General features: G+C 33.9%; 1 pseudogene; it reads left to right on the top strand.

The window, feature by feature from the left end:
* The first annotated feature begins 9,601 nt into the window (after positions 1 to 9,601).
* Positions 9,602 to 10,428, top strand: LOC139074627 (olfactory receptor 8K1-like; annotated as a pseudogene).
* Positions 10,429 to 12,070: the final 1,642 nt, after the last annotated feature.

Raw genomic sequence — 12,070 nt, 5'->3', positions numbered from 1 at the left:
ATTCTTAAAGTGCATATATTAAGATATGACTCCATAAGGCTAGATCAAGAACAACTACCAAGGAAAGAGAAACTACCAGGTATCTGTATGATGAAAACTATCGGTTCACAAAGGGTTGGGATATGTTCAAACCTTAGTAAAGAAACTCATTTAATATCTAGGGCTTTGAATGGAGAAAGGAGAAGAGGAAAGAATTTGCTGTATTCCACTCTAACAGAGCTCAACATTAACTCTCAAAAAGATAAAGTGAATTTGTGTAGGTAAATAAACTGCCTATAAAAACAAAACTCAGCACTGTTTAAAAAAACATTTTAAAATTCTGACTCAATCACAGAAGGTTCACAATGCCCAGCATCCAAAGAAATATTTATTTGCAGGTTGAAAGAGCAGGAAAATATTATCCATAACTGTGAGAAAAATAAATCATCAGTACTAGACCCAGGAATAATAGAGATGATGGAATTTGCAGACAAGGACTTTAAAACATTTATGAATATTTGCAAGAGTTTAAAGGCAAATGTGGATATTAAAGAAGAGAAATAGGAATTATAATAGAAAATAAATTGAATTACTAGGACTGAATCTTTTAACAAATGAGCAATGGAATGCTCATTTCTAATATTACAGAGTAGACATTGCAGAAAAAAAATTAGAGGCTTTGAACATAGGACAATGGAAACTATTCAGACTTAACTAACAAAAGACAAAAAAAAGCATGAAAACTGTAGAAATATGAAAGACCTATAGAAAATGTGTCACATACAGAAAAAAAGAGATAAGAACGAATACAGAATTTGTGACAAAAACAATGCAAGCCAGAAGAAAATGGAGCAACCTATTGAAAACAGTGGAAAAATTATCCAACTATAATTCTATATAAGGCAAAAACATAATTTAAAAACTGAAAGAAAAATATGATTTCCTGATACACTTCCGGTAATGACCAAGTAAGCTTTGTAAGACATGACTTCACAGTTAAAAACTAGTGTCACAGGGGGAAAGAAACGCTGAAAGTACTAGAGACAAAAAATTCTGAAAGGCATTAGACACTAAAGGCATTAGACAGGTGATTTTCCCATTTTACAACTTCTATTTTGAAGGAAGGCCCCGTCTGCACACTTCAGATAGAATTTTGTATACATCCCACAATCTTTCTGAAATAAGACAGAGTTTGGGACAAACACGGTCACGTGAAAATTAAGGATGAATTTCATAAAGGAAACAGCCAGGGAAAGTTAGACCCATGTTCTGTGTACAAAGCATCCAATTCACTGAGCCTGAACCACATAAGCGTGGGGCAGTTTCCAGTATCCCAGATAAGGCTAAAATGTGAACTGATATTTGTGTTACCACTCATGACACAGAGTTTGCAGTTTGAGACAAACTGTGCTAATTTCCTGGTAATTTTTTTAAAATGAACAAACAAAATCAACACTCTTAAGAAGAATATAACAAAATTTAGGCATTTTCACAGCATAGTATCACAATGTCCAAGATAATATCCAAAATCCCTTGACTCATAAATATACAAGAAAATTAGAACAAGACTTTAAGTGGTAATAAAGACTGGTCCTCAGTTCCCTTGCTTCATTCTCAATCTTCAGAGAGTTCTGTGTACTTTGTGTTGCGGCTTTAATAACTTTCTGACCTCTCCTCCACACTCCATCCCTGTAGCCAAATCTGTTGTTATATGTGGAGCTCTCAGGTGGGAGAGAGTTTTCTGCTCTCCCTAGTGGCAGACCAACTCTGCTTTGTATCACTGCAAGATCTTGGGCCAAAGAACTAAACATAAGAGTCAAAACAACAAAGCTGCTAGGAGAAAAATCTGAAAGAGTAGTTTTACCTCAAACACATATAAAAATTCAAAACAATCAACATGAAAAATAACCCAAATTAAAATAGGCAAATGTTTAGATCTTGTACAGAGAAGATACATGAATGAGAAGTACACATAAAAATGTTCATTACTGTTACTCATCAGGTAAATGAAAACTAAAATTACAATGAGATATCATTTCATACCAATTCTCATTTCCAAATTAAAATTGTTTAAAATAATAACAAATAAATAAATTTATTTAAAAGAAAAAAATTCTACATCAAATATTGGCAAGGATGTGGAGAAAACTGGACTATCATATATAGATATAGGTAATGTAAAATGCTGTAACACTTTTGGAAAGCTGGTAGTCTCTTAAAAAGTTAAATATACATTTACTCTATGATCCAGTAATTTCACTCTTAGATCTGTAACAAAGAGAAATTAATGCATACGTATACAAATATTCTTAATAGGATTGTTTGTACTACACTTTTCATAATAACCTCCAATTCAAATATCCATCGATAAGAATGGTTAAAAAATTGTGCTATATTTATGCAATGGGATATCATGAAGAAATATAAATATAACATGGATGAATTTCAAAATCACTTTGATGAATGGAGGAAGCCAAATAGAGACTACGTATTGTGTGATTCCACTTATACAAAATTCAGAAGCAGGAAAAATTTTGCTAGGGATAGAAATCTTTGTGGCAGTTGCTAGGGGTGAGAAAATGTTGTTTGAGTGTTATGGTATGAGGAAATTTTCCTTATGATTGGAGTGGCCTAGGATGTGGGGGTTAAAAAGCATTAGGGAACTTTCTTTGTTCTTGAAAATATTTTCGATCTTGATTTTATATTAGAAAAAAATTGAATACAGTTTTCAAAACATCAGTTTGTACAATGTAGATTCATGTTTAACTGTATGTAAATTTCCCTCAATTCTTATACATATGGAAGTCATAGAAAAAGAGGGAATGGGTAAAATTTATGAGAGGTGCAACACATTATCTTATATCAGATTTTGCTCTCAATGAGATTGTACTGAAATTTATCCAAGAGTGTTGTGATCTCAGTTCAGGGAACACTATGTTTGAGGCAATCATAATAACATGTTGCATTAACAATAATTATTAGGGGTTTGCCACTTGAAAGAACAAGGAATACATATCACTCATTTAAAGATGAGGCATTAATCTAAAATCATCTAGTCATCAATCATAAGACCTCAGGAAAATTACATAGTTCATCTGAGCCTAGCGTTTTCTGAATGTGGGAATAATAATATCTATCTCATCAAGGTTCAACTATATGTGTTTTCTTAATTCTATTTATTTATATTTAATTGCAGTATCATTGGGTTATAACACTATATAGCTTTTGGATGTACATCATAATATATTTCAAATTCTGTGTAGATTACATTATGTTCACCACCCATAAACTAATTATAGTCCATCCCCTCACATGTGAACCTAATCACCCCCTTTGCCCTCCCCTCCTTCCCCCATGGTAACCACCAATCCAATCTCCAATGCTATGTGTTTGTTTGTCATTGTTTTTACCTTCTACTTATGAGTGAGATCATATGGTATTTGACTTTCTCCCTCTGACTTATTTCACTCAGCCAATCATATGTTTTTAACTCAGTGCCTATACGTATTTTTATTGGAACAATAAAATCAAAGAAAAAGTTCTATGTGATAATAATAATGTCATTTAGTTTTGGAGCTACTCTGGTTTTCCTGGGATAAAGCTGATGTTAAACTATATTCCATCATTACTTTAATCATTGATTCTGTGTGATTGGGTACATTTATATCATGTAGGTCTCCATGGAACTGTACAGATCATTTATGTTGTTTCTCTCCTTTCCTTGAATTATCCCTTACATTTTCTCACTAGGGAATATGTTGGGTGTTCTGCATAATTAATAGACATCAAAACGAAATATTTAGAAATCTCTCAGATGATTTGGGCATAATCATGTGAATGAATAACATGTTGCTTCTTCAGGGAACATCACAAAGAGTGAGGAGAAACACATAAACTCCCCCTACCCAAAGAAAAGGCACAAGTAATTTGGGAGAAGAAAATCCAATTCTTCATTAAAGCTGAGTGACTAGTAATTTTTGTTGATTTACTTTAGCACCTGGATGTTGGTAATTTCCCATGATTCCTGGCTTCTGACTATGGACACTCTTATGGTCACTGACAACTGGTTCTTTACACCACAAAAATTAATTATCTCCTTTGTTAACTAGGTTTCCTGTAGTAATATGCTATGTTTAGGACAGTAGATCTTATTAATTGAACAATTTGGGAAATAAATTGACAGTAATATAAGATGTAATGAATGCTCAAATAAATATTTTAAATTCTCTGTAGACCCTATCATATCCACAGTGGATGAATAAATTAATGTATATAAATAAGCATTTAGAAGAAATAAAGAATATAAAATTAAATATTCAAAATCCATGAATATTGCTATAAACCACATATTTTAGCAGGAATCAGACCAGATCTTATGTATCTTGAAGCTTATACTAATTTGAGGGTTTCCTTTTTTAAAAAAGAAATAAAATTATGCATATAATTTGAAGTATAAAGGTGAATATTTAAAAGCTCAGTTTTAAACAAATAGTCACAAACATCATAAAATATATAAATATAATATTTTTATTAATGAAATTCTAGACACATCTCAGCATATTGGGTAGCAGGAGTGTTCTTAGAAGCCATCTCTACACCAGAATAGATAGCATTCAATGATAAATGCCATTGATTTTGAACCATATAAATATAACCACTAACCATGAAGTGAAATAAATCATTATCTCATTCTCCCCTTAGCTGGACCCTAGAAATACCTGCAGACATGTCAATGCATCATGACATTAATTAAAATGTGATGGAGCAGATGTCACTCTGAAAAGAGAAAGGGCTTAACTGATCAAGATTAAAATACTTTAAATTTGTAACTTTTACAAAGATATATCCCTTTATGAATTCATTGCTAAGGCCCCACTTACAGTCTTGAAAGTGCCAATGAGGGACCCTAAATCTTAAACTTTATTAGCTTTGTATTATTTCTGCCTCTCTCTTTAAAAAGATCAAAATTCCACAAAAATTTTCAGACAAAAATGAAAGTGTACTAAAGAAAACTTATGATGCCATTTTGTAAAGAAAATTAACTCTAATATCAATGGCTATATGTCTTTTCTAAGTCAATCGATATGCTCCAAACGTTGCTGACTCTAATTGGAGTTTAATATATCATAATACTGCAGGTGTGTCATATGGATCACTCCATTTGCAAAGTAGAAGATTCTATAAACTAAGATAAAAGCAAATATCACTTAAATAACATTTCTCATAGGTATAATTACATTCTTTTTGGTTTCAGAGCAAAGACTAACCATAATATATAAACAAATAGATTGTTTCCATTATATTCAGCTAAATTAATCTTCATCTTTTATTTTGATTTATTTATTTTTGCTTGAGGAATATTAGCCCTGAGCTAACATCTGTGCCAGCTTTCCTCCACTTTGTATGTGGGATGCCTCCAAAGCATGGTTGATGAGTGGAGTAAGTCCGAATCTGGGATTTGAACCTCTGAACCTGAACCAAAAAGCAGAGCAAGCAGAACTTTAACCACGTGGCTACAGGGCCAGCCCCTGTAATCTTCATATTTGAGATCTCAATTAACTATCACTTTCTCCCCAACATTCCTAGCTTTTGAGTCAATGTTCCCATAGAACCTCATATTTTCCCCAGCAGAAACACTTATTAAACTCTATAATCAGTAAACTACATGTTTGTTTCTGTCAGGTTTTTTTTAAGGCATGTATATCTTCAATTTGTTTTCATTGTATTTTCTGAACCTAAAACAGCAGTGTAAACAAAGTGAATCTCTAGCAGACAGCACATGGTTGGATCATGATTTTTTTTAACCTATTCTACCAATCTCTACCTTTAGAGAATTTAGTCTATTTACATTATAAGATCTCCTTAGGTTTGTGGCTGAACACCAACTTGAACACACCTATAGTGAAAGTCCACAAGGCTATTAAAAGACTGATCATGGAGGGGCTGGCCCCGTGGCCGAGTGGTTAAGTTCGCGCACTCCGCTGCAGGCGGCCCAGTGTTTCGTTGGTTCGAATCCTGGGCACGGACATGGCACTGCTCATCAAACCACGCTGAGGCAGCGTCCCACATACCACAACTAGAAGGACCCACAACGAAGAATATACAACTATGTATCAGAGGGGCTTTGGGGAGAAAAAGGAAAAAAAATAAAATCTTAAAAAAAAAAAAAAGAAAAAGACTGATCATGGAATTGTAAGCTGAACAATTCCAGAGATCATACAGGGCAGGAAGACATTACAGTTCCAGAAAGCCAGAGAGTACAGCTCTTGTTCAAAACCTGGGCATCCAGTAGAGATTTTAGAGCTAAAAGCCGCTTTAGTCCCCTACTCATATAGTTTGAAAACAAGTCTGAAAAAGAACCAACTTATCCTTGTTTAAAACATTTAACATTCTTTTAGGAAGAGAGAAAAAAAATACAGCACTTACAACATAAAACTCATAATATTCAGCAGCCAATCACAAACACTAAATATATGTGAAAGCAAGAACAAGTGACCCCACTCAGAAGTCAACTAAATAGGTCCTGAAATGACAGTGATGACAGAATTATCAGGCAAAGACTAATATGTTCAATATACTGAATGATTTAACAAAACACTAACATATTGAAGACATAATTGAAAGATGAAAAAATAGCCAAATAGGACTTATAGCGATTAAAATATCATATTAGACATGAATAAATATTTATTGAATGAGAGTAACTAGATTATACACTGAAAAATAAGTGATAACTACACTTAAACATATCACAGTAAATATTACCGAAAATGAAGCCAGACAGAAAACAAAATACTGAGCAAAGTCTGTGAAAATAGTCTCCATGATCTCTAGAACAACAACAAGCTACATACTGTACATTTAAAGGTAGGTCCAAGTGGAGAGAAGAGACTTCATGGGACAGAAAAACCATTGGAAGAAATCTTGGCCAGAATTTTTCCCAAACTTATTAAAAAGAAACAAATTATAATTGCAAAGATATAAGAAGCTAAAATAATTCTATGTATAATAAGTAGAAAGGAAATTATACCAAAACACACACATCACAAATTTGTGAAAAACAGTGATAAAGAAAACTCCTTAGAAAGACAGAGAAAAATAGTTATAAATAAAAGGTTTACCACTGATTTATTGCCAGAAACAATACCAGTCATAAGATATTGTCTTATGTCAACCTATAGTTACATATCCAGCAAAAATATCCTTAGGTGTATATATCCAACAATGGATGTTGTATTATCAAATATTGCATAATCTTTTTCTAGGAAGTCATTCTTTCATTTATTCACATATTGTGTGTGTATGTGTATAACATACCTAATATGTACATGATGTTGTATAACTGAGATGCTGACAAAGATATTTATGATTTCCACTGTTTAATGATATATAATTTCTTCATTCAGTTAGACTCAGGGATAAAATACTTTTGACTTTTCCTAATGGACATCCTGAGAATAGTTAATATATAACCAAAGCATTCTCCCTCAGGTAATTATGTGTGATTTGTTTATCCTTGGATCAGATTAAGACTTCAACAAAATGTGTCTCAAAGGGGTAGAAAAAACTGAAATCCATTCTGTAACAATGAATGAGGATTAAAATAGTAGTAAGCCAAAGCAGATTCTCTATTAAGGTGAGTAGGAAACCCCAGTCTTTGAAAATTTCTCAGGGCATACAACTTAAACTGGATCATCACCAAAGATCTTGAAGGGTATTAAGTTCTGCAAATCAGGTTCTTCCTTTGCAATATATTTTTCTATAATCACTAGTACTAGTGTGTTGGACAGACCTGTCAGTCCTTGACACCCTGTGCTGTGCTTTTAGACTACCTTAGTTTTCAAATAAAATTACTGCTTCAGCCATCTACTTTAACAAGGATCATTGTCTATCCTATTTACCTGGTGAATCTCCTGACCACCTTTTATTTCCTATCTACTCAGGGTGAGCTTAATAGAGAGGCAGCATACCATTGTGTTTATGAGAATATTTTCTGAAGACAGAATGACTTTATTTGAATCTTGACTCCATGACTTATTATCTGAGTGACCTTGGTTAAGTTATTTAACACCTTGTGCCTCAGTTTCCTCCATTCTTAAATGGAGATGGTAATACTGTCTACTTCCTAGAGTTATTGTGTGCATCAAATGAGTTAATATATGTAAAGTGCCGAGAAAAGTGCCTAGTTCATGATGAGTTCTTTATCAGTACTTGATATTCATTCATATTCTTTCCGCTGGGCCTCTGCACGAACTTCCAGTAAGAGTTCGTAAATAATCAGAATGGCCAAGTCCTTTTTATGCAGAAGAGGGATATAGGGTTGGAAGATCATGAGAAGAAATGATTCAATAGGCAAGAACAAGAGATGTGGCAAATGTGGATGAGATATTAATTAAAAGATTCTAAAGTTAACATATTACAGCATTAGATTTTGTATTGGGTAAACAAGTTGCACTTACAGTGAGAAGTACTTTAATATATATTTAATTTTCAGAGGTTTCCTAATCACCACCTGATAAATCATGCCATCAACAATTTAGAAAGTGCTTTTATTTATGTCTTACTGCTTTTGAACATAATGATGATTGTCAATAATTTAAGGTTTATGGTTTAGGTGTAGATGTTTGTTTTACAAATTACTTGAAAATTTTAAAAAGTTGAAATATAATAGATAGGTCTTTTGACACACTTAAACTGATTTTGGTCAAAAGAGGTAGGTCATATTAGCTTTGTCAAAACAACCACTTCAAAATATGTTGCCCCTTTAAAGCATATTTTACCAAATTTTCAATGAAGGTGTGTTTTGTGTCAGTCTCAGCCTATGGGAAGTGATGCTGTTGGCTAGGAATGCCTGGGGCACTCACCTGGGCCTGTACCAGATTTGCCCCAACCAGAGCTAATATTTTAACTACACGTTGTGTGCTAGACAATTTTGTGGTAGACACTGTGCTGACCATTGTGTGGTAGTCAATGTTCTGGCCCTCACGTTTCTTATGATTGCAAGATGCACCTCAGCAACAACCATCAAGGAACTTTGAAAAAGCGAGATTACTCAGGTCCTGGAAGGTTCACAGCACAACTAGGGTAGTGCAGCAGGTAGAGAGAGAGGATGTGGACCTGGGGTTCTGCCTTTATTGGGGTAAAGCATGGGGACCCAGGATTTTGTACCAGGTTTACTCTTTATTAGTGATTTGAAAACATAAGAGCAAGAAATAATATGTGAGAAGGGAAAAGGAGGGTCCTTCAAGCAGTCAGTTATCTAGGTCAGCCAGGGCTTTGTAAAAGGGGAAGTTCATGGGTGGAGTGACCCAGCTCTTTATCTAATTGTGTAACTGGCAATGTGTTTATTAGAGATGGATGTTTTTGAAATGGATGTCATGGCAATCGAAAGCTTAGTATCAGGCTCTTAGATTTTAAACAAAAAAGCTAATTGTCATGCAATTACACTGCAATGTGAGTAAAGGTATGTGTAGTTTTGGCCTGATGGGAAGAGGAGCCTCTATTTATAATTTGAGACAAAGAAAATGTTCTCTATATCTCATAAACATGCTTTAAGTTCTCTTAGGAGATAGTATGTCGAATATAATAGGTATTGATTTGATACCTTACATAGGTTACCAAGATGAACCATATGGAGAAACAGAATCATACTGCAGTGACCAAGGTGACTGAATTTATTCTCATGGCAATTGTCAACAACCCTGGGCTGCAGGCACTTCTCTTTGGAGTCTTCCTTGTCGCATACTTGGTTATACTGACAGGCAATTTGGGCATGATTTTTTTGACGCATTTGGACCCGAAGCTACTCCTGCATACTTTTCTCCTTAGACATTTGTCGATTACTGACCCTAGTTACTCCACTGTTATTGGCCCAAAAATGATGGCAAACTTTGTGGTGCATGAAAATACAATTTCCTACAATTTCTGTGCCATCCAGCTAGTGTTATTTGAGATTTTCATCATCACTGAACTGTTTATTTTATCAGCAGTGGCCTATGATTGCTGTGCAGCATCTGCAAACCTCTTCTCTACGTGGTCATTATGGCAGCGAAAGTGCATCGGGGGCTGGTACTTACTCCTTATCTCTACAGCACATTTGTGTTACTCTTTCTCATAATTAAGTTATTCAACTTGTCTTTCTGTGGCTCTAACATCCTCAGTTATTTTTACTCTGACAGCCTCCCTCTGATATCCATGCTCTGTTCTGATACACTTGAATTAGAATTGACCCTTCTGATATTTTCGGGCTGTAATTTGCTCTCTTCGCTCTTGATTGTTTTTGTATCTTACATGTTTATTCTTGTGGCCATTCCCAGAATGAATTCAACTGGGAGGAGGTACAAAGTCTTCTCCACCTGTAGCTCCCATCTGACAGTAGTGGTTGTATTCTGTGGAACATCACTGTTTATTTACTTGCAACCTAAATCCAGCCATACTTGTAATGGCTGAATTTTTAATAACGACTTTTAATACAGTCAATGTATGTTAAAGATATATAAGATTGAACGATGAAGACTATGTAGGCTAGAAATGAGGCAAAATAACTAAATGTATGATTATAACACATGGAAAACTGATTCAAGATTGTAGGCTAAATAAGAAATAAAGAATGCCACCTCAAAATGTAATTTTCAGTTAGATTTAGTTAATATTTTGTATCTCAAGGATAGAGTGGGTATTTTGGAAATTTTTTGATTCGGGACTATGAGAAAAATATTAGCTAATTTTGGGTCCCCGTTGACAGATCCTCAGCTCCTCACACTATACCTAACTTCAGTTTATGGTAGCCTCGTGATAAACAGGCTGATAAATGAGTTATTTTGTCACCTAATGGAATGACATCAATGCTTTGAAAAATCTATACTAGTGATAAAGATTAAAGATAGATGATACACTCAAAGGTGAACTACATGTTCTTTTGTGTCTATTTTGACTCTTCTATGAGCTTGTATACACAGTGACAATATCTTGCATGGATTCTGTGCTTATACAACCCTTCATTCAGCAAATGAACAGATTCCTTACATCTTAATATTCTCCTTGGTATTTGAATAGGCATTTTTTAGATGTTTCAAATATATGCACCACTTCAATTGTGCTTGTTTCAATCTACCCTTGTATTCAAAGTCATAATTGTGTGGAATTATATCAGAACATGAACCAGAGTCTCTTTATTCCAGACCGATGAATTTTATTTTTTCCCATTTTTAATGTACTAGAGTTTATATTATTAAGAGAGTTGACCTTTAGTGTTCTCACCACAAAAAGAAAAAAAAAATTAACTATGTGAGGTGATGGATATGTTAACTAGCTTGATTGTGGTAACCATTTTACAATATATAAATATATCAAAACATTTTTATTTATCAATTGCAGTTTCAACAAAGCTGGAATTTTTTTTGTTTTGAAGATTGGCACCTGAACTAACATCTGTTGCCAACCTTTTCTTTTTTTTTTCTTCTTCTTCTCCCCCAACCCCCCAGGTATATAGTTGTATACTCTAGTTGTGAGTGCCTCTGGTTGTGGCATGTGGGATGCCACCTCAGCATGGCTTGATGAGTGGCACCATGTCTGTGCCCAGGATCCAAACCATCGAAACCCTGGGCCGTCGAAGTGGAGCACATGAACTTAGCCACTCAGCGACAGGGCCTGATCCAAAGCTGGAATTTTTTTTAAATCAAAAAGATAAAATAAAATAAAAATTGAACACAAAAAGAAATACAAAAATCACATTCTTAAATCATAGAAATTTATTTACCAAGTTAGCTTTGGACCCTGTCGCTAAGCATATTTATTGCTATAAATAAATTTTATTTTCTAGAGTGATATTTTATTTTATACTGCACAGTATTTTTTGGTCAAGTATAGTTTTTCCCAAATTCTGTCATTTCTATTACTATTTAGAAACCAAAAGTAAAACTAAATAATATTAATAACATTTTCCAATATCATCCATGTAGAAAGGTGTTTCAAAAGATTATAATATATCATGTCCCCTGCAACTTATTTTCTTATGTGGAAATTCATCATCAATCCACTTTTTTCTTGGTCAATAAACTCTAATTATTTTTAATATCAGCATACAACAGTG

Source organism: Equus przewalskii, chromosome 11 (genome assembly GCF_037783145.1).
Source record: "Equus przewalskii isolate Varuska chromosome 11, EquPr2, whole genome shotgun sequence".
NCBI classification, from domain to species: domain Eukaryota; kingdom Metazoa; phylum Chordata; class Mammalia; order Perissodactyla; family Equidae; genus Equus; species Equus przewalskii.
This window is presented reverse-complemented; position numbering and strand designations above follow the sequence as displayed.